General features: G+C 44.2%; 9 non-coding genes across 9 annotated transcripts; 5 read left to right on the forward strand and 4 right to left on the reverse strand.

Moving 5' to 3' along the window:
* Positions 1-12,464: 12,464 nt before the first annotated feature.
* On the reverse strand, positions 12,465-12,536 carry Trnaq-cug (transfer RNA glutamine (anticodon CUG)). The gene has a single exon. It is a non-coding gene; the product is annotated as a tRNA-Gln (tRNA).
* Positions 12,537-12,784: 248 nt separating this feature from the next.
* On the forward strand, positions 12,785-12,873 carry Trnay-gua (transfer RNA tyrosine (anticodon GUA)). The gene is given in 2 exon segments: positions 12,785-12,821; positions 12,838-12,873. It is a non-coding gene; the product is annotated as a tRNA-Tyr (tRNA).
* Positions 12,874-19,250: 6,377 nt separating this feature from the next.
* On the forward strand, positions 19,251-19,339 carry Trnay-gua (transfer RNA tyrosine (anticodon GUA)). The gene is given in 2 exon segments: positions 19,251-19,287; positions 19,304-19,339. It is a non-coding gene; the product is annotated as a tRNA-Tyr (tRNA).
* A 358-nt stretch (positions 19,340-19,697) lies between these two features.
* Trnaq-cug (transfer RNA glutamine (anticodon CUG)) lies at positions 19,698-19,769 on the reverse strand. Its single transcript has one exon. It is a non-coding gene; the product is annotated as a tRNA-Gln (tRNA).
* Positions 19,770-20,017: 248 nt separating this feature from the next.
* On the forward strand, positions 20,018-20,106 carry Trnay-gua (transfer RNA tyrosine (anticodon GUA)). The gene is given in 2 exon segments: positions 20,018-20,054; positions 20,071-20,106. It is a non-coding gene; the product is annotated as a tRNA-Tyr (tRNA).
* A 358-nt stretch (positions 20,107-20,464) lies between these two features.
* Trnaq-cug (transfer RNA glutamine (anticodon CUG)) lies at positions 20,465-20,536 on the reverse strand. Its single transcript has one exon. It is a non-coding gene; the product is annotated as a tRNA-Gln (tRNA).
* Positions 20,537-20,784: 248 nt separating this feature from the next.
* Positions 20,785-20,873, forward strand: Trnay-gua (transfer RNA tyrosine (anticodon GUA)). Its single transcript is given in 2 exon segments — positions 20,785-20,821; positions 20,838-20,873. It is a non-coding gene; the product is annotated as a tRNA-Tyr (tRNA).
* Positions 20,874-21,231: 358 nt separating this feature from the next.
* Trnaq-cug (transfer RNA glutamine (anticodon CUG)) lies at positions 21,232-21,303 on the reverse strand. Its single transcript has one exon. It is a non-coding gene; the product is annotated as a tRNA-Gln (tRNA).
* A 248-nt stretch (positions 21,304-21,551) lies between these two features.
* Positions 21,552-21,640, forward strand: Trnay-gua (transfer RNA tyrosine (anticodon GUA)). The gene is given in 2 exon segments: positions 21,552-21,588; positions 21,605-21,640. It is a non-coding gene; the product is annotated as a tRNA-Tyr (tRNA).
* Positions 21,641-21,889: the final 249 nt, after the last annotated feature.

A 21,889-nucleotide genomic window follows, 5' to 3' on the forward strand; every position in this document is an offset into this window, starting at 1 on the left:
TCAAGTACAAGAGTCTTCCAGAAGAAGAATATTGTTTCACAATAACGAAGATATTGATACGCGTTTTAGAACCCATTTTACCTGACTGTTTGATACCAAATTATCGTTCCTGTCATATCCCGAATGTTAACCACCCCTCCTGGAACACTCTGTATGTAATTACGAAGTTTTTGACATAAGGTGGTACAAAGCTAGAAAAGGTGTTAGATGCTGCCCATAAAACTGACGATAGACGGATTTCTTCATGAACGTATCAGTACCGTTGATGTTTCCATGCTATCTCATGGCTGTGGCTTGATAAATAGAACTACTTTTTAAACAATTACTGACATAAAATTTTGTCCCATAAGAGGATTCGTAGGGAGCGTGTGCTGGAGGTCGAAAGACCGGAATAAAAGCTGTCGTCCTGCCCTCAAATCATCCGTGGTTTCTTTCGGGATGTGCTGCGCCGGCAGGACAGCATTTTGCCGTCGCACGTGCTGCGAATGCCTACCGCGGCGCCGGAGGCAGCGGCTGCAGCGGCCGTGGTTACTCGGGTCGTTCCGGGACTCCAAAGGCAGCTTCGGGAGAGGAAGTGACTAGTACTTCATAGCGAACACATTGTCCACCTATTGCAAGCAATCTTCCGATCCCGTTGCCGAATCTAAGCTCTGTTCTCATGTCTGGATTGACCCTCAAACGTCAAATGTTACGAATTAATACTCTTGAAATCTATTTTACTTCTTCTGCGTTAATGGAAGCCTTTCAATAGAAGCCCTTGTTATTGTTTTGAATTAACACAGGGCGCAGTGATAGTTGCCTGTACGTCTACTTTTTAGTGTGCTGAGTTTTAATTTGGTAACAAAGATGGCTTATTTGGTATTAAAACGTATTAAAAAGCACTACCTAGTAATGCTCATTTTTGTGATTTAAACTGTATACTCGTATGTTTTGTTTATAATTTCAGTTAATAGTAAGCTGAAATTCCCGTGCTAGTGGCTGCAGTGCTTCGTATTATCGTAGCTGCTTCGCTACATACTTCCTTTGATGCATCTCTTGGCTCCTTTTCTCGTGTGCAAGAACTCTGCGGATCTGCGAAAAGTCTGTTACCACCTCTTCACACTACGCAGGCCCCAATAAACACATTTCAAAAACCACAGCCGTAGAGACTATCATGTATCTCTGCGAGACGTTTCCACACCTAACAATAGATAAATTCGACAAAGTGTTTGTAGAACCTGGTATTCGATAAATTACTTTCTATTCCAACTCTGGATCAAACACAAAATTCATAGACGTTGTTGCTGTGTTCTATAAACACAGCAAAGGGCCCACATTTTATTTCTGTGGTAGACAACATGTTGGAAAACTTCAAGATGTTAGAAGCCACTTTCTAAAACGTCACCCGATTCTTACGTTCCTGAAAATTCAGCTGCGTCAGTGAACAACCATGTCACTCTTTTCAGCAAAACATCTAAGTAATGGAAAGGCTGCATCCGGTTAACCGCAATACCGGTATGATGGATAAATGCAGTTGGTCTGTTCACCTACGCCTCTAAGGACAAGTTCATCGGAGAAAAAGAGAAGTTTATGCTTCAAGGAAAAAAATAAAAAGTAAAATAAGCTGAAAGGACATGGTTCCCATGTAGAACGGGCGTTCAATATATTATGCTTCATTTTTTTTCTGAAAGCAGGCTGATCTTATTCAGGACTCCCATATACCATATTACTCCCCCTGTTCTGGTTACAAAACTCTGATATTTAACACAATCTCCGTTCAATGCGATTGAATTATGTCACCTTAATAAGAGGATCTGCATGCCTGCATCGTACCACTCTACTGGCCGATGTCGGACCCGACGTCTTGTTGCATAAATAACCTCTCTGTCATCAAAGTATCGCTTCTCGCGGAGTGAGCCAAACAGGTAGAAATCGGAAGGTGCAAGATCAGGGCTGTAGTCACACCAGTTTGAGAACCCCTACTGGTAAAAGATTGACAGCACTACCAACAGACGTCCAGTTGAACAGCGAGGTGGTTTGATTGCAATCCATTGATCATCTCGAATGAGAGTGTCCGCACATTCCGACATACACTCCTGGAAATTGAAATAAGAACACCGTGAATTCATTGTCCCAGGAAGGGGAAACTTTATTGACACATTCCTGGGGTCAGATACATCACATGATCACACTGACAGAACCACAGGCACATAGACACAGGCAACCGAGCATGCACAATGTCGGCACTAGTACAGTGTATATCCACCTTTCGCAGCAATGCAGGCTGCTATTCTCCCATGGAGATGATCGTAGAGATGCTGGATGTAGTCCTGTGGAACGGCTTGCCATGCCATTTCCACCTGGCGCCTCAGTTGGACCAGCGTTCGTGCTGGACGTGCAGACCGCGTGAGACGACGCTTCATCCAGTCCCAAACATGCTCAATGGGGGACAGATCCGGAGATCTTGCTGGCCAGGGTAGTTGACTTACACCTTCTAGAGCACGTTGGGTGGCACGGGATACATGCGGACGTGCATTGTCCTGTTGGAACAGCAAGTTCCCTTGCCGGTCTAAGAATGGTAGAACGATGGGTTCGATGACGGTTTGGATGTACCGTGCCCTATTCAGTGTCCCCTCGACGATCACCAGTGGTGTACGGCCAGTGTAGGAGATCGCTCCCCACACCATGATGCCGGGTGTTGGCCCTGTGTGCCTCGGTCGTATGCAGTCCTGATTGTGGCGCTCACCTGCACGGCGCCAAACACGCATACGACCATCATTGGCACCAAGGCAGAAGCGACTCTCATCGCTGAAGACGACACGTCTCCATTCGTCCCTCCATTCACGCCTGTCGCGACACCACTGGAGGCGGGCTGCACGATGTTGGGGCGTGAGCGGAAGACGGCCTAACGGTGTGCGGGACCGTAGCCCAGCTTCATGGAGACGGTTGCGAATGGTCCTCGCCGATACCCCAGGAGCAACAGTGTCCCTAATTTGCTGGGAAGTGGCGGTGCGGTTCCCTACGGCACTGCGTAGGATCCTACGGTCTTGGCGTGCATCCGTGCGTCGCTGCGGTCCGGTCCCAGGTCGACGGGCACGTGCACCTTCCGCCGACCACTGGCGACAACATCGATGTACTGTGGAGACCTCACGCCCCACGTGTTGAGCAATTCGGCGGTACGTCCACCCGGCCTCCCGCATGCCCACTATACGCCCTCGCTCAAACTCCGTCAACTGCACATACGGTTCACGTCCACGCTGTCGCGGCATGCTACCAGTGTTAAAGACTGCGATGGAGCTACGTATGCCACGGCAAACCGGCTGACACTGACGGCGGCGGTGCACAAATGCTGCGCAGCTAGCGCCATTCGACGGCCAACACCGCGGTTCCTGGTGTGTCCGCTGTGCCGTGCGTGTGATCATTGCTTGTACAGCCCTCTCGCAGTGTCCGGAGCAAGTATGGTGGGTCTGACACACCGGTGTCAATGTGTTCTTTTTTCCATTTCCAGGAGTGTAGCAGGAGTCACAGCTGCGTTCGGCAGACACGCACGAGTGATATTGGACAGGTTTGCGCAATCTTATTGCGATGATAACAGATGCATCGCCCAACGACTTACCGCGATTCTGTTCACTGCTGTGTGTCCGTAGACATTCACCAAGCACTTACTTATAAATATCTGCGATGTTCTGGTTTTTCGATAAAGAACCTCAGTGAATCCTTCCTTTACATGCACCATTTTCGAGGCTACATATAGGGCTACCACATACTCGAATGCCATGAAACGATAGGGGCTTAAGCAAGAATATTCCATGACGTCCCACAACAAATTTCGCATTTTCAACCGAAACTGTACGAGAAATAAATGTGTTACCTTACTTATTAAACGCTCCTGGCAATGAGAGATTGTCTTCAAGTTTACAGCCCATATTAAAAAGTAAAATTTCTTTTCATTTTTATTCTGTGTGGATAGCTAATTTCTTTTTGTAACCCAGCCGCAACGTACAAGACAGCAGACGAGAGAAGAAATTGATGCGAGTTGAATACCTCTGCCACAAGAGGGCTCTTACCTGTAAAGATGTGTAATGTAACTACGTCTGTGTGTGAGAAAGCTCAGAAAACGTGGTGCACGGATTCGATGAGTTTATCTACACATGGAGCACTCCTCCCCTCAGCATTACAATGTCAGATTACACAAGAGCGCTGCGACACCTGCAACAATCAGATGCCGTGCGTTCACTATCTACACTCATCCTCTATACAGTCCAGTCTTGACCTCAACGGATTTTCGTCGGTTTCCGAAACTTAACACCTTCGAGGACTTCACTTTGGTAGTGACGCAGCGGTGCCGGTAGAGGTAAGGTTGTGGCTTTGTCAACAAAGTTAAACATGCTACAGTGACGGTAGCGACAATCTCGTCTCTTGCTGCAGGAAATGTGTTGGTTTGGTGCACAGCATTGTACGCTAGTGACAAGTGAATCGTGGACCGTGGGATAAATCGAAGATCAAGGAATCGAAGCGTCTGAGACGTGGTGCTACAGAAGGACGCCGAAAATTGTAAGCTGCAGTGAAATATTTATTATATCGAAAGTAATGTCAATGTTTTAACGCAGAAATGTTTGCTGAGGCGTTCAGAACCATGACGCTGCTCAGGGGTACAAAGGTTTGTGAGAAACGTATCGACGGCTCCAGGTGAGGGCTCCAAAAATGTGGAATTCGCATGGGAAGAGACCGCGACACTATGGAAGATGTGTAAAGTCTTCCCAGTGAAACTTCACCAGCGTAGTCGAAACAACATTGGCAACATGTGAACCCACTGCGAATCCCTTATACGTCCTCCATACAGCCCCCATCTCTCTCCAGGCAGTTTCCGCATTCTTGGAGCCCTGAATACATTTGTGCCATCGATTTATTTCGAACGAGGATGTGCAAGCGTGGGTAGAATGATGGAGGCATTCAATCTCTTAGTCGAATGAATGCATTAACAGTTATGGTGATTGCTTCCTAAATTGTGACAGTTTTTTTTACTTTATTCCAAGTGTCTCATTTCCATCTAACTGCCCCTTACAGGTGAACTGATAAGTAGTGAAGAATTCTCGCAGAACCGGTGAAGAAGGGAACATGCAGAAAACACTAACAAGGAGAAGGAAAGATTGACAGGAAATATTTTAAGACATTAGGATATATCCTCCTAGAGACTAAGAGGCAGCTGTAGAGGGTAACAACTCTATCGGGTGACAGATTAGAATACAACCAACAAGTACTTGAGGACTTTGGGTCCATTTGCTTTTGTGAGATGAAGGCGTTAGCGCAGGAGTGAAACTCGTGGCGTGCCGCAACAAAGCAGTAATAAGAAAGACGACGCAATGTAAAAAAAAAAAAAAAAAAACATTCGTACAATTACATTCCTGTAGGCCTCATACAAGCAGTTATCATTAAGGATCCTGCGTCTTTAATCTCATATTGCCAATAGGTGGGGCTTTCATTACTTATTGTTATTCAAAACGATGTAGCAGCCTGTGTCCTGGTCTGGGCACGGTTGAGCGCCCATTTGCGTGTTTAAAATCTGGAACAGTGGTGACAATAAGAAATGTGTGCTCTTTGTGTGCTTCTCTTGTTTTTCTCAGTTACAGAGATACCTATGCTCCAGTTCTGGAAAGATGAATGAGCTGTTGGAAGTCAACCACTCTTACTCTTAGCGGCCTGCAGTGTGCTCTTCATAGACTTATTAAAAATAGCTAGACCAAGTCATTGGCGCAAGTTTAGCGTTCTGGTATTGAAGCCACCGTTTTCAGGGCTACGTTATATTTGCACTTAGTAAATGGTGTCTGTTATCTGATAGATCGTTACATACAGAATGGATTAACAGATTAACGTAAGTTCATAAGTACTTCGTATCTGCGTTGTTAGAAAAAGATGAAAATGAAGTTCCTGGTTCAAGCTATGTTGTAGATTACAATTAATCAGTTTCAAGCTAATTAAATGAAAAATGCGAAACAATTGTGGAGAGGGGGGCCATAAAAGGAAATTCAGGGCCGTAAACTAATCGCAAAAGGCATGCTTATAACCTAGGCCAGGAAACGTTAAGCAAGAACCGAAAATGAAATACTTAAAGAATGACAAAATAATCTTGTTATCTGCTACTTTGTAACAATATTGACGCGTTTACTACTAAGACACATTAACGCGCGCTAATTTCTATAGGACGAGTTAAACTAACGAAAAGTCTACGGATTTACATTCGTAAATCACAAAACATTTTCTCGGAATAACTGGCTTGCCTTAGTATTTTCGTGACCGTGAAGATTTGTTATACCTCAAGTGCGTTACCCTCATTCGCACTGGGCAGTCGAACTCTTTTAGTCAAATGGTATGCAGGTTCTAGGCAATTACTACAACACTCGCAATGGTAGCTAAACCAATATCGCCCATGCCGTTTATACCCTCTCAGGCAACACGAGTCACCCACATTTCCACTTGGAGACATGTTAGCAACATATTAAAGAGAAAGAAATAATGAAACATGAGTCATTATTTGAACGATATGAGTAATTATTCGCACCTATGTGCTTACGCCAACGCCCTTTCCGCAGAGGTAGCACTGGTTCCCGTCAGATCACTGAAGTTAAGCGCTGTCCGATCGAGCTAGCGCTGGGACGGGTGACCATCCAGTCTACCGAGCGCTTTTGGCCAGTGGGGTGCTCTCAGCCCTTGTGAGGCAAATTGAGGAGCTACTTGGTAGAGAAGTAAACTTAACACGCTACACGCAGCCGGGAGAGAGGTGTGCTTACCACATGCCCCTCCATATCAGCAACCAGTGACGCCCGTGGTCCGAGGATGACACAGCGGCCGTTCGGTACCGTTGGGCCTTCATGACCTGTTTGGGTCTACTTTAGTAGTTTATATGTGTTTACAATGACGTACATACTTTAAGACCCATTCTTCCAGATTTCGAAGAACTATGGAAACAAATTTTATAAATAAGACTCCTTTCTTCTTCATTAATGGCTCAGTGCGTAGTTAATTTATTGTATTTAGGAAAGGTAATTTTACTAGCACAAAAAAAGACAAAGTACTGACATATCATTATAAAACGAATAGATAATTATAATGTACCGTATCTGTTTATAATAATAGATATTTATAACGTACCGTATTTTGATGGAGACTTGATTACGCAAGGGAATTGTGAAATAAACATCCTTTATTTTGTTCTTCCATTTACTTTAGTTATCTCGCATACCATTTAAATCATAGGCCAGTATTCATATTAGTCCCTGAAGAAGTTGGTCTTCAATTCGCGAGCAGTTTCATGACGTCTCTGCCTGCTATGGCGTTGTGCTTCATGGGCAGTTTCGATATCCATGTCGTTGCAACGCTCATTGCACTCGCAATCTGGCTAGTGTTCACTGGTTGTTGGGAGTCTTGGGGGTTATGTCGGTTCTCCATAAGCAGACGAGCTGGCGCATTGTGTAGAGTTCAGTGAAGCATGGGAAGCAGCCAAGTTGTGTGTGCCCAGTCGAGCCATCGATGCAGTGCTAGAGGCGGTTGCCTCGATTGCACAAGTAACTGCAGTATATCGCGTATATGAGAATGTTGTTCGACAAGCTGTTGTAGGACGTTTTGCCAACAGTAGTTACTGGAAGATCGTTCGGAAGTAACGTTGCACCATGGCGCCTCTAGAATCATCGTCGTTTGCGTGATACATTGAATTCTGATACTTACCTGCTTCTTAATGGCATTGTAGGTTAGGCAGTCACTTTACGACACTTGGTTAAGCAATATCTTTACTATTTTGCATTTGCGGTTTACATTTGTTCCTATTACAGAAAGAAATGAAAGTGTTAAAATTTCAGGGGATTTTCTTACGCGTATTTTAAAGGGGTTGTGCTGGGTTGTGCTGGGTTTTGTGGGGTTGTGTTGGGTTGTGTTGTGTTGGGTTGGGTTGTTTGGGGGAAGAGATCAAACATCGGATTAGGAAAGGATGGAGAAGGAAGTCGGCAGTGTCCTTTTAAAGGAACCATCCCGGCATTTGCCTGGAGGGATTTAGGGAAATCACGAAAAACATAAATCAGGATGGCCGGACGCGGGAGTATTTCAAAGGGTATTTTAACACCAGAAATTGTTAAACTGCAATATGCCTGATTTGTTGCAAGAGACAGTGTTTATTCTGTTACAGTTTAGTTAAGGCTATGATGTCGTTCTTTAAAAGCGGATTGGACATTGGTTTGGAGTCATTCTAAATTATAAACATTTGTCCAGAAACTTCTACGCATTATTGTAATAAATAATAAATGTCACCTGTAGTTTAAATATCTACACTTACGAATAAATGGAAAACAAACTCCACTTCCCAAGCCCATGTCTCCTCTGTCTCAAAGACGAGGATATGCAATACACGTTTCACTTTTATTGCTAATTTATAATACGGTATTAAAAATTACGCTGTAGTCTTACACATTTTCAGTAGTAAACTCTTAAACTGCTATGCATTTCATTAATACGAAGGTGAAGTTTCTTAATGTTGTTCCTTCCACTGAAAATAACAATAATAGTAAAAACTATGTAATTCAGTAGTATACTACCGTCTCACATGATTCGGACCTTTGTTAAGGGAACTCAGCGAGAAGCAAACAAGAAGTCATGAGACACAGACACCCAGATGATATATTTCACCAAAGAAATGTAAAGAAGTTGAACAACTTACCATCTTCACAAGTCATGTGATCATGATCATCAGCTAGATGGATCACTTGGTGATGTGAAATCTTTGATTCGGCGTGCCACATCGGATCCCTGCAGATTATTCCACTTTTGCCTACCTTGAGCCCCCTATTGACAGTTCGATCCAGCTTTATTAAGACACTGGTCCAGCTGTCCAGTGTTCTTCCCCTTGGTCGTCTTTGATAAATTTGGCTCAACCTACGACTTTTTCCGACCAACTGCCATGTTTTCTTCGAGCGATATGACCAGCCCACTGCCTTTTCGGTGTATTTCCTTCTACCATTATGTCACTGACCGCTTTTGACTGTCTCGTATCAGCTGCTTTCTTTCTGTCTTCCTTTGTGTAGCCCAACACTGATCTTCCAATTCTTCTACGGATTGCTATTAGTTTTCTAACAATGAATTCATTTAATATCCGTTTCTCTTAGCCATATATTATTACTGCCAGTATACATTGGTCAAGAACTGCCTTCTTCAGCTCATCCGACATGTCAGACTTCAACTGAACAGCATCTTCCACACACTTACCATCCTAATTTAACATGTGGAAATAATTTTGGATTTAGATCTCCTTTCATATTTACAAGCTGGCCCAGACAGACATATCTTCTGACTCTTTGCAGGTACGTATACCAAATAGATATATTTCCGCCCGGTGTGCAGTCATTTATCATGAAATTGTTTTCATCAGACTTGCTTTTTAGACGAACTTTAGAGCAGACTAATTCAAGCTCACTACAGTATTTGAGGACTTACTATAGTGTCTGCAAATGGAACCAAATCATTACTTTATCTAAACTTATTCCCAGAATTTGGGTTCCCTTTATCTACCAACCTAGTTTAAACATGTAGGACTGCTGCTATTAGTTTTGGAGGTACAGAGCTACTCTGTTTCAGACACTCTTCAACAGGTAAATGCATTGGGTTCTGGAACAACACTGACAGACGCTATGGAGGGTTTTTTATACATTATTAAAGACGTTAATACAAGCGTGTTCCATTCCTTGTTCCGTATCAGCCTCCAACACGGTTGGGCGACTAAATTGTATACCTGTTCAAAATCTATAAAATCAATGCAAAGAGGTAGATGGTACTCATTTGTTATACTAACTGTTTCGCGTGAAGTGAGCATATCTCCTTATCTGCGTTATATTTTTTTTTCCTTGGTAAATAATTTCTCTGGAAGGAATAATCCGAATAGATTATTAGCTAGTGGTATAGTTTGTCGAATATCGTGTTATGATCTTGGTTTTTCGACCTTGTTTTACTGCAGTCGCAGTTACACAAGTTGTACAGGTTAAACACCATCCTTTGAGACTGCACTGAATGTATTATTTAGATTAAATACGTTTCACTTAATTTTAAAGCATCTTTAATAGTCACTGTTACAATATGGTTTTTTCTTAAAATTTTGTTTGTTGGGCCGGCCGGTGTGGCCGAGCGGTTCTAGGCGCAACAGTCTGGAATCACTCGACCGCTACGGTCGCAGGTTCGAAACCTGCCTCGGCCATGGATGTGCGTGATGTCCTTAGGTTAGCTAAGTTTAAGTAGTTCTACGTTCTAGGGGACTGATGACCTCAGAATTTCAGTCCCATAGTGCTCAGAGCCATTTGAACGATTTTTGTTTGTTAGGATGATGAACATCTTTTATGTTTTAAGTTACTACTGTAAACCGTATTAATTATTATTTTTGTTCGTGGCTTTTGTTGCTTATGTCACTCTTAGTGTTCTTCTGCACATATGTGGTAGCCCTTTGCTCACAGCACTTTCACACAAATGAATTAATGTTTTTGTGTTGTGAAGAACCACGGTCATCTCTCCAGTTCAGGTTCAATACGTTGCTGTTGCGGGATGCGTTCGTCATTCGTTTGTTTTTGTTGAAAAATATTGTGTGTGGTTGTGGGTGTGTGGGGGTAGGAGGGGTGTGGGTGTGTGCGGTGCTGTGGGGGTGTGTGCGGGTATCACGTCCATATTTCAGTTTTCGTAAATTGTCTGGAAGGTGACACTGACGTACCCAATATTCTGCTGTTTGCTAACTCCATGCCCCCGTTGCGATATTTTGTACTTAGAGCAGACCAGCACATCCTTTGAAATAAGGCATAACGAACACAAAAAGGAGTGGATATAAGGCTACAGCCATTCAACATTTGCACAACACCTCCGGCAAGAAAACTAACACCCAATAACAACAGGAAAAACACATGAAAGTAGTTAAGTTCCGTAACAAGAAACATGTCTTTACCATTCAAGGAACTACCGAAAAACGGAAAACATTAATACGGTAGTAACACATATGAAATTACCAGACATACGCAGCAAGTAAACGTCAGACTAATAAAATATATTGTAGATAAAGGACTAATACATTACGCATTACAAACTAACATCACAGACAGGGCAGTAAGCCCACTTTACACCACCTACCACTGTACCGCAGTAAAACAACAATTTACACGCATTTACACGCATTCTGCGAGAGTGTTGGCAACCTCTGGGCTACGGACGCACAGAAGACTGCTGTGGATCTAGCCAGTCAGCGACCAGTCGGTTTACACATTCCATAGTGTGTGAACTTCCGTCACATTTGAGCGTTTCTTTTACGTGCGCCAAACTAAGATTTACTGATATCTGCGATATTCTATAACTTTTCTCATAATGGTTGAAATACCTAGACGGCGCCAGGTGTTTCAAAATAGTCAGGGGACCTTGTTTTTAAAGTGTAGGCGTTCTCCAAAAGTAAAGCACTTTCAGGCCCGTCAGTCTGTGAGGATGACACGGGGCAGGAACACGCTGCAACACCCTGTGGAGAAACCGGTGTACGAGCCGACAAAATGCAAATGCAAATGTGTGCGAATTCATAACGGACCAAACAGTTTAGGTCATCGGTCCCTAGGTTTACATGTCACTTAAACTAATTTAAGCTAAGAATAAGACTCACACACACACACACACACACACACACACACACACACACACACACACATATACACACACACACACACACACACACACACGTACTAACTGGGCATTCTAGGAAGGAACATACGTACCAAAGCGGTTAACAGGAATCGACAATTTCAATCAAGATTATTTACATCGAGAGGATTTAGAGTTTTATGAGAGAGGATATTTCCCCATACAAGTGAAATTGATGACGAGTATGAGAGAAGCTAACGGGTTCGATGAAGGTGAAAGGTGAGTGAGGAGAATATCGAAAACACGTGACATTTTAATAAATAACATATTATAAAGTGTGGAGATTTTTTTATGAAGCGTGGAGATATTGCAGCCGATCCGATGACGTTCCCAAGAACAGAGCATGGGGATATAAAAGAATAGTCAGACGTAATATTCGAAAGAAAGATAAGTAATTCAAAAGTACATTAAAAATTTTCCTTTACAAAAAGCAGAGCAGCGGGGAGAGTTGAGGGTTAAAGTATGTAGAATAAGCCGAATGCGAATGGGGCTAAATTACATCATTTAATTGCAATAAGGCGTTAGCTACGTTATCAAGCATTCTTTACGGCTAAGCATCACACGTCCGCTTCCTCCCATTTCGACTGATTTTGCATTCTTTACGGCTAAGCATCACACGTCCGCTTCCTCCCATTTCGACTGACTTTGCTGACTTCGCTTGACTGACGCTTCGCTGACGCTTGTAGAAAACCACGTTATAAAGAGAGAGATTGAACAAAAAGACAGCGAGAAAAACGACTACCTCATTCAAACAGTCCTGCGACACACAGAAAATTTAGACTAAACGAAGGTTCCACCGAGATTCGAACTCGGATCGCTGGATTCAGAGTCCAGAGTGCTAACCGTTACACCATGGAACCAGACAGGAGAATGGGACTCGTAAATACACTTAGCAGTGTTCTGACGTACTTCAGACACTTCCTACTTGCATTTTTTAACCTAATTGACACGATCGAGCATTATAAAACTTAATCTGGGCAATGTTTGCACTTGCAGCCGATGACTGCATTTCCTGTGCGTCTGTATGGCAGCGCTGAGTAGCAGTGTGTGGAAACGAAAGACAGGGACGGACGTAAAGCAATCAGTACGAATAAGAAAGTATGCAGAGCCTCTGGTAGCTCAGTTGGTAGAGCGGTGGACTGTAGTGGAGGATTCACAGTTATCCATAGGTCGCTGGTTCAAATCCGGCCCAGAGGACTGTTTTTCTAATCTCAGGAGCAAAGAGGCTCCAGAGCATGCCCACTCGGTCAGAACCTCCCTATGTTTTAAACCTATTTTAAAGGAAATTCATTTGCTCAGCTTCTAGTAGCTAGTTGATAATCATGGGATTCTTAGCCTTCGTAGGATAATGATATTTCTTCGAATTATAGTAAAATTGCTTGCTCTTACAGGCATTACTCGTTTAATGTGCTATATAGGTCACATAGTCGCACCAATATTCAGCCGTTTCATAGACATCTCGTTTTTAATACAAACGTAGAAACTACACCCCTGAGGCTATCGCTGCTACTTCCTCGGCGAGAAACGCTTATTACAGAAAATTTAGACTAAACGAAGGTTCCACCGAGATTCGAACTCGGATCGCTGGATTCAGAGTCCAGAGTGCTAACCGTTACACCATTTTTTTTTTTTTTTTTTTTTTCTGTTCCCGCGTAATTTACTTGTTTTCCCGCATGTACGAAATTGGTAATTTTGAAATATTTAAAATGCATTGTCAGATGTGGGGTTCGAACCCACGCTCCCCTTAGGGAACCAGAGCTTAAATCTGGCGCCTTAGACCGCTTTTTTTTTTTTTTTTTTTTTTTTTTTTTTTTTTTTTTTTTTTTAGTTTCGAACCTGCAATCTTCGGATCCGAAGTCCGACGCCTTATCCATTTTTTTTTTTTTTTTTTTTTTTTTTTTTTATTTACTAGTTTTCCCGCAGGTACGAAATTGGCAGTTTTGGAGTATTTAAAATGCATTGTCAGATGTGGGGTTCGAACCCACGCTCCCATTCGGGAACCAGAGCTTAAATCTGGCGCCTTAGACCGCTTTTTTTTTTTTGTTTACCGTTACACCATTTTTTTTCCATTTTTTTTTCCATTACACCATTTTTTTTCGTTTTTGGCTCTCCCGACTTGTTTTTTTTTTCTAACCAACTGCGCCACTTTATTTTTTTTTAATTTTTTATTTTTTTTTTTATTTTTTATTTTTTTTTTTTTTTATTGTAGGATCCGAAGTCCGACGCCTTATCCATTTTTTTTTTTTTGTTTTTAGTGCTCTTATTGTTTAATCTGAAGGGCCGGTCGTTGACGAGGAACGGGGCCAATGAAGAGTGAGGAGGTGTTATCCGACACCTTGCTTTTCAAAAATAATGGCGATCATGTTTCCAAAATGTTTTTTTACTGTGGTGAACCGTGTCAGTTGCCACTGTGCTGTTCGCATGTAAGTTTCAAAACTTACGAGATCGTCGTCTCCATTGTGGCAAATAACATATGTCACATAGTGTCCCAGTAGCCACATCACAGTGTTGTTCTTGGTCGCAGGATAATATGTGGTGTCTGGCCAGAGGAGTAAATCGGTGGAGTGACTGGCTGCACTGCTGCGAGTTAAGAGACCCAAACGTTGTTGCACCCATTTCCAGTTAAGCAGATGGCCACCGCATGTAAATCTGTGGCGTAAGGTGTCGACCAGGCCACAACGTGCACATCGATCACTGTCTTGTAAGCCTATGCGGTGCAACCGTTCATTTGTGGGGATAACACCATTAACAACCTGATACCACGTGGATGCCACAACGGAAGTATGGATGGATAAACTGATGTTGTGCCAGACTACATTCCATTGGACACTGGGGTGTTTGATTTCCATGGGGTGGTGTATCATAGTTCGATGCCATCTGTCGAGCAGAACCTTTGTCGATAAATCCGACCTGTGAATAACGGTGCCCCCGATGTAACTTACTTCGAGATAATAGTACCGGACATGTCTTAGTTGAAAATTGATGTGTCCTACAGCAGTGGGTGGACGGAGATCTATAGGACGTAAAATGTGGAAGAGCCAATGAGTTACACTGAGCGGTTCCTTCCTCAACAACATGGTAATGCGTTTGATGTACAAGGCCGTACACTTTCTGTCGATGTCTGGTAAATTGAGTCCTCCAGCCTTCCGTGGCATGGTCAATGTGGTATATTTCGATTTAAAAATGTTCCCTTTCCAGAGAAAATAGTTGGAGATTTTCATAAGTCGCTTCGCCTGTAACTTTGGAATCGGAAAAATTTGGGCCATGTAGTAGGCTTTACTGAAAATGTAAGTGTCGAGGAGACGAATTCGTTGAAGCAGGTTGATAGACCGCCAGTTGTTTTCGCGAATAGCGCCGTGCATGGAATCGGCGATCCGCCGCCAATTTTTGGCACACATTTTCAGTGGGCATCGATCGACAATCATACCTAAGGTTGTGTGGGTTTCCGCAGTTTGTGCCCACGGGACGGTTACGTTTGCCAATCCACGGATTTTGACGAATCTGCATTTATCGGTGTTGATTCGTGCTCCAGAGACACGGCAGTAGTCATCAATTTCGGACTTAAGGATGGGTATTTCTTCTTCGGCCCGTATTAAAACCCCGACATCATCGGCGTAAGCGCGAACCACAAAAGAAGGACCGGTCGTGGTCAGGCCGGTCAGTTTATCGTCGACGGAGCGTAGGAATGGTTCGAGCGCCAGCACGAACAAGAGCATGGAGAGGGGGCTCCCCTGCGGGACCCCTCGTTGAATCTCGATAGGCTGCGTGAGCTGTCCATTGACGCTAACCTTCGTTGTGATACCAGTTATCAGGTGTCGTATGACGGCAATAACGCTTTCATTGAATCCACAATGCTGCAGGAAACGCATGAGATAATCATGACTCACACGATCGAATGCTTTAGAAAAGTCAACAAATAAGAGTGCACAGTTCACGTTAGTCACCGATGCTATTGAAATAATGTCTCTATATTCCGAGATGGGTGTCATAATGGACCGACCAGGGAAACAGGATTGATGATTTTGGACCACCTTTTTCACCACCGCCGTTAGTCTGCTATTTAGTGCTCTGGCAAAAGTTTTATAATCGAAATTGAGTAGAGTTATCGGACGATAATGATCAAGATCTTTCCGGTGTTTGCGTTTGGGTACCAAGACAATTCTGCCTTCCTTGAGGTCTGCTGGCAAGGGAGTCCCGCGCATCACCTCGTTGAGGACTGTTGTAAAGGCTTGTCCAATGAGAGGCCAGAAGCGCACATAGAATTCTTTCGGCAGCCCATCAGGGCCGGGCGATTTTTGTGACGGGGAACCAGTGATCAGGTCCAGGACGTCATCCGCATCAAAATCTTGCAATATCGCGCAGTTATCGGCGTGCGTGACTTCTGAAGGTGGAGTACAGAAAGCCACAGTGTCATCAGTCCCTCGGGTAGCACATCGCGAGTACAGTTGAGTAAAATATTCGGCAACGGCGCGAAGGATATCCCTCTGATGAGTGAGGAGGACCCCATCAGCGGTCTCAAGTTCCTCAATAAACGTTCTCTGGCGGTTCGCACGGTGCTTGATAAGGTGGTACAGGGACGTGACTTCGTCTTCCTGGAGCGACTTAGTTTGAGCTTTGGTCTGCAGCCCCGCAAGTTGTGTACGCTTTATGGCGAGTAGTTTGGCCTTGATTTTCTTGATCCCTTCCAAGTTCGTATTCGTTACGGTTACTGGCGTATACAACTCCCGCAATACCGTCTGGTAAAAATCGATGGTTCGTTTGGTATCCTGGGCTCGTTGCCAGCCATAATTTTTCAGAGTTTGTCTCATCCTCCGTTTGACTACCTCATTCCACCAGGCGATATTGGTAGCGTACTTACAACGTCGCTTGAGACAGTCCGTCCACGTCGCATGAATAACATCTTGTATGTAATTATCCGTCAGGAGAGAAACATTGAGGCTCCATTGATTCCGGAATCGGTGAGTCCGTTGTCTGTCTAAACTGATCGTTACGGAAAGGGCACAATGGTCTGAAAAGCTCGCTGGAATGACATCTGTGTCGAGAACACGATGGCAGATATTCTCCGTGACGTACAACCGATCAAGGCGGCTGCATGCCGTCGAAGTAAAGTACGTAAATTTAACCTTAGTGGGGTTCTTGAGTTCCCATGCATCCTGCAGTCGCAGATGACGTACCAGATCATGCAATTCCCGACAGTAATTGAAGTTCGGAGACTGATCTTTTCGATTGAGGACACAATTGAAGTCGCCACTAAAGATGAATTGTGATGGGTTCCGTCGCAACAAATAGATGATGTCGTCTTTGAAAAATTTGGCTCTGTCAAATTTGCGAGTTGAACCAGACGGTGCGTAGATGTTCACGATGGTGACGTCAAAAATTTGACATGCAATACCTCTACCACACTCGAGTATTTCAATACTTCGAACAGGGATGCCCTCGCGTAATAAAATGGCTGTGCCTGTGCTCGTGTCTTTCGTTACATTTGCTATCGTATGAAAACCAGGGACGGTGAGACTGAACATAGACACTTCCTGTAGGAGGACAACATCGGCTTCAGAGTCGTAGATAAACTGTCGCAACAACGCTGTTTTCAAAGCTGACGTGATCTTGTTAATATTAAGAGACAGAAATTTATATGCCTGGGTCGTGCCCATCGAAGGAGGAAGAAAGCTGCATTGCATTAGCGGCCCAGTCCATCGCACTGTCAGACTGCGAATTTACAGTGCCAGGTTCGCGTCCAGATTCCGCGGCTCCTTTGGTCGGAGTCTTTCTTCGGGCCGCGGAGACATTTGGTTTGGGTTTAGTTTTCCGTCGTCCACCAGTCGGGAGTTCCATGGCAGAAGGTGGGGTGGGCGGATCATGACTGAAATCGGTAGTCGGAGTGCCGGCTTCCTCCACTGTAGCTAACTCGTGCGAAATCGCAGCGGCGGAAAGCAAGGTGTGTTTGTTTGTATCCACACGGTCTGATGGTAAACAGTCTTCCGGCCTCTGAGGTTGGTTGTGTTCAGCGACGGGCAGGTTGGTGTTTACAACGGTCTCCGGACCAACGTCCTCGTCGGGTGTCTGTAGAGCCGACATCGGACGGTCGTCCACTTGTTGTGCATCCAAGTCGTGTAGTGGCGGGCCGGCCGGCGGCGTCACAACAGTCAGCTGTAAACACTGGTCGACACCGTTGTTGACCGACGCCGCCGGGGAAGCAGCGGCGTCGGAGCTCTCACCTATGCTGTCCACGGCAAGGGTTTCCTGCGAGGGAGGGTTCGCGTCCGTGACAGATATCTGGTCGTTGGCCGACAACTCTTCATCAGTTCCACTACCGTCACAGGTACGGCGTCGTTTGTTACCGACCGATAACGCTGTGCTGACAGCAAGTGGAAGCTTCTCGCTCTTTTGTGCTAAAGGCGGGAAGGACTCGTTGCTAAGATCGGGTTCAACGGCCTCTGACGTACTGGGATGCAAAGTTGTCTCCCCCAACTTCTGATGTTGGGTCATAATATCAGCTAGTGTCAACCTCTGGCGTTTTTGTAAGGAGTTTTTAAGCACGAAAACACGCCGAGGACAATCACTGCGTAAATGACCGCTCTCGTTACAAATATAACAAGTTTCTACTTGCCCACTATAAACGACATGTGCTTTATAGCCACAGACCACGATATTCGAGGGAATATTAGCTTTAATGCTCATATCAACAGAACGAACCCCACTGTAGCATTGCAATTTGTGTTGGCTAGACCATTTTTCCATTCTGATTTGCCGAATATCACCGTATTTAGCAAGAACATCCTTTAACAGGTAATTGTCAACTTCTGGTGGCAAATTGAATACCCGAACCTGCTTATATTCTACATCAGCATTGGTGATGATCACGGTACTCACCGACTGGTCTCGATGATGGAATTCCGCCTTTCCTCCAGTTTTCTGCAAGATTTTCTCCAGTTGTAACGGAGTGAGAAACTTGACAAAGAAACAGTAATCCGCCATATCATAGTACGCTGTGTGAACCTGGTCGGACGTTATCCCAATTATATCCACAATCCAATCATGAATTTCCAGGGAGCTTGGTTGCACACGACGTGATGCCTTGTCAAACTCAAAACACAATGTATTCTTTCGGGGAACTGATTTAGCCATAACTGTAACGACAAGCGGCCAAAACCGCTAGTAAGATAAACAAGACGACGAGAAGAGACAAAACCTCAAAATACCACGAGAAAACGCACAATCACAGTCACAAGAAACGAGCAAAACACGGCTTGCGGCGCTACGACGACACGGAAGTTTAGGCACGTCCGATCGCTGTCGCGGCTCAAGCGCAACTATCATGGAACCAGACAGGAGAATGGGACTCGTAAATACACTTAGCAGTGTTCTGACGTACTTCAGACACTTCCTACTTGCATTTTTTAACCTAATTGACACGATCGAGCATTATAAAACTTAATCTGGGCAATGTTTGCACTTGCAGCCGATGACTGCATTTCCTGTGCGTCTGTATGGCAGCGCTGAGTAGCAGTGTGTGGAAACGAAAGACAGGGACGGACGTAAAGCAATCAGTACGAATAAGAAAGTATGCAGAGCCTCTGGTAGCTCAGTTGGTAGAGCGGTGGACTGTAGTGGAGGATTCACAGTTATCCATAGGTCGCTGGTTCAAATCCGGCCCAGAGGACTGTTTTTCTAATCTCAGGAGCAAAGAGGCTCCAGAGCATGCCCACTCGGTCAGAACCTCCCTATGTTTTAAACCTATTTTAAAGGAAATTCATTTGCTCAGCTTCTAGTAGCTAGTTGATAATCATGGGATTCTTAGCCTTCGTAGGATAATGATATTTCTTCGAATTATAGTAAAATTGCTTGCTCTTACAGGCATTACTCGTTTAATGTGCTATATAGGTCACATAGTCGCACCAATATTCAGCCGTTTCATAGACATCTCGTTTTTAATACAAACGTAGAAACTACACCCCTGAGGCTATCGCTGCTACTTCCTCGGCGAGAAACGCTTATTACAGAAAATTTAGACTAAACGAAGGTTCCACCGAGATTCGAACTCGGATCGCTGGATTCAGAGTCCAGAGTGCTAACCGTTACACCATGGAACCAGACAGGAGAATGGGACTCGTAAATACACTTAGCAGTGTTCTGACGTACTTCAGACACTTCCTACTTGCATTTTTTAACCTAATTGACACGATCGAGCATTATAAAACTTAATCTGGGCAATGTTTGCACTTGCAGCCGATGACTGCATTTCCTGTGCGTCTGTATGGCAGCGCTGAGTAGCAGTGTGTGGAAACGAAAGACAGGGACGGACGTAAAGCAATCAGTACGAATAAGAAAGTATGCAGAGCCTCTGGTAGCTCAGTTGGTAGAGCGGTGGACTGTAGTGGAGGATTCACAGTTATCCATAGGTCGCTGGTTCAAATCCGGCCCAGAGGACTGTTTTTCTAATCTCAGGAGCAAAGAGGCTCCAGAGCATGCCCACTCGGTCAGAACCTCCCTATGTTTTAAACCTATTTTAAAGGAAATTCATTTGCTCAGCTTCTAGTAGCTAGTTGATAATCATGGGATTCTTAGCCTTCGTAGGATAATGATATTTCTTCGAATTATAGTAAAATTGCTTGCTCTTACAGGCATTACTCGTTTAATGTGCTATATAGGTCACATAGTCGCACCAATATTCAGCCGTTTCATAGACATCTCGTTTTTAATACAAACGTAGAAACTACACCCCTGAGGCTATCGCTGCTACTTCCTCGGCGAGAAACGCTTATTACAGAAAATTTAGACTAAACGAAGGTTCCACCGAGATTCGAACTCGGATCGCTGGATTCAGAGTCCAGAGTGCTAACCGTTACACCATGGAACCAGACAGGAGAATGGGACTCGTAAATACACTTAGCAGTGTTCTGACGTACTTCAGACACTTCCTACTTGCATTTTTTAACCTAATTGACACGATCGAGCATTATAAAACTTAATCTGGGCAATGTTTGCACTTGCAGCCGATGACTGCATTTCCTGTGCGTCTGTATGGCAGCGCTGAGTAGCAGTGTGTGGAAACGAAAGACAGGGACGGACGTAAAGCAATCAGTACGAATAAGAAAGTATGCAGAGCCTCTGGTAGCTCAGTTGGTAGAGCGGTGGACTGTAGTGGAGGATTCACAGTTATCCATAGGTCGCTGGTTCAAATCCGGCCCAGAGGACTGTTTTTCTAATCTCAGGAGCAAAGAGGCTCCAGAGCATGCCCACTCGGTCAGAACCTCCCTATGTTTTAAACCTATTTTAAAGGAAATTCATTTGCTCAGCTTCTAGTAGCTAGTTGATAATCATGGGATTCTTAGCCTTCGTAGGATAATGATATTTCTTCGAATTATAGTAAAATTGCTTGCTCTTACAGGCATTACTCGTTTAATGTGCTATATAGGTCACATAGTCGCACCAATATTCAGCCGTTTCATAGACATCTCGTTTTTAATACAAACGTAGAAACTACACCCCTGAGGCTATCGCTGCTACTTCCTCGGCGAGAAACGCTTATTACAGAAAATTTAGACTAAACGAAGGTTCCACCGAGATTCGAACTCGGATCGCTGGATTCAGAGTCCAGAGTGCTAACCGTTACACCATGGAACCAGACAGGAGAATGGGACTCGTAAATACACTTAGCAGTGTTCTGACGTACTTCAGACACTTCCTACTTGCATTTTTTAACCTAATTGACACGATCGAGCATTATAAAACTTAATCTGGGCAATGTTTGCACTTGCAGCCGATGACTGCATTTCCTGTGCGTCTGTATGGCAGCGCTGAGTAGCAGTGTGTGGAAACGAAAGACAGGGACGGACGTAAAGCAATCAGTACGAATAAGAAAGTATGCAGAGCCTCTGGTAGCTCAGTTGGTAGAGCGGTGGACTGTAGTGGAGGATTCACAGTTATCCATAGGTCGCTGGTTCAAATCCGGCCCAGAGGACTGTTTTTCTAATCTCAGGAGCAAAGAGGCTCCAGAGCATGCCCACTCGGTCAGAACCTCCCTATGTTTTAAACCTATTTTAAAGGAAATTCATTTGCTCAGCTTCTAGTAGCTAGTTGATAATCATGGGATTCTTAGCCTTCGTAGGATAATGATATTTCTTCGAATTATAGTAAAATTGCTTGCTCTTACAGGCATTACTCGTTTAATGTGCTATATAGGTCACATAGTCGCACCAATATTCAGCCG

The sequence above is a fragment of the Schistocerca serialis genome, chromosome 2 (genome assembly GCF_023864345.2).
Source record: "Schistocerca serialis cubense isolate TAMUIC-IGC-003099 chromosome 2, iqSchSeri2.2, whole genome shotgun sequence".
Classification (NCBI taxonomy): Eukaryota; Metazoa; Arthropoda; class Insecta; order Orthoptera; family Acrididae; genus Schistocerca; species Schistocerca serialis.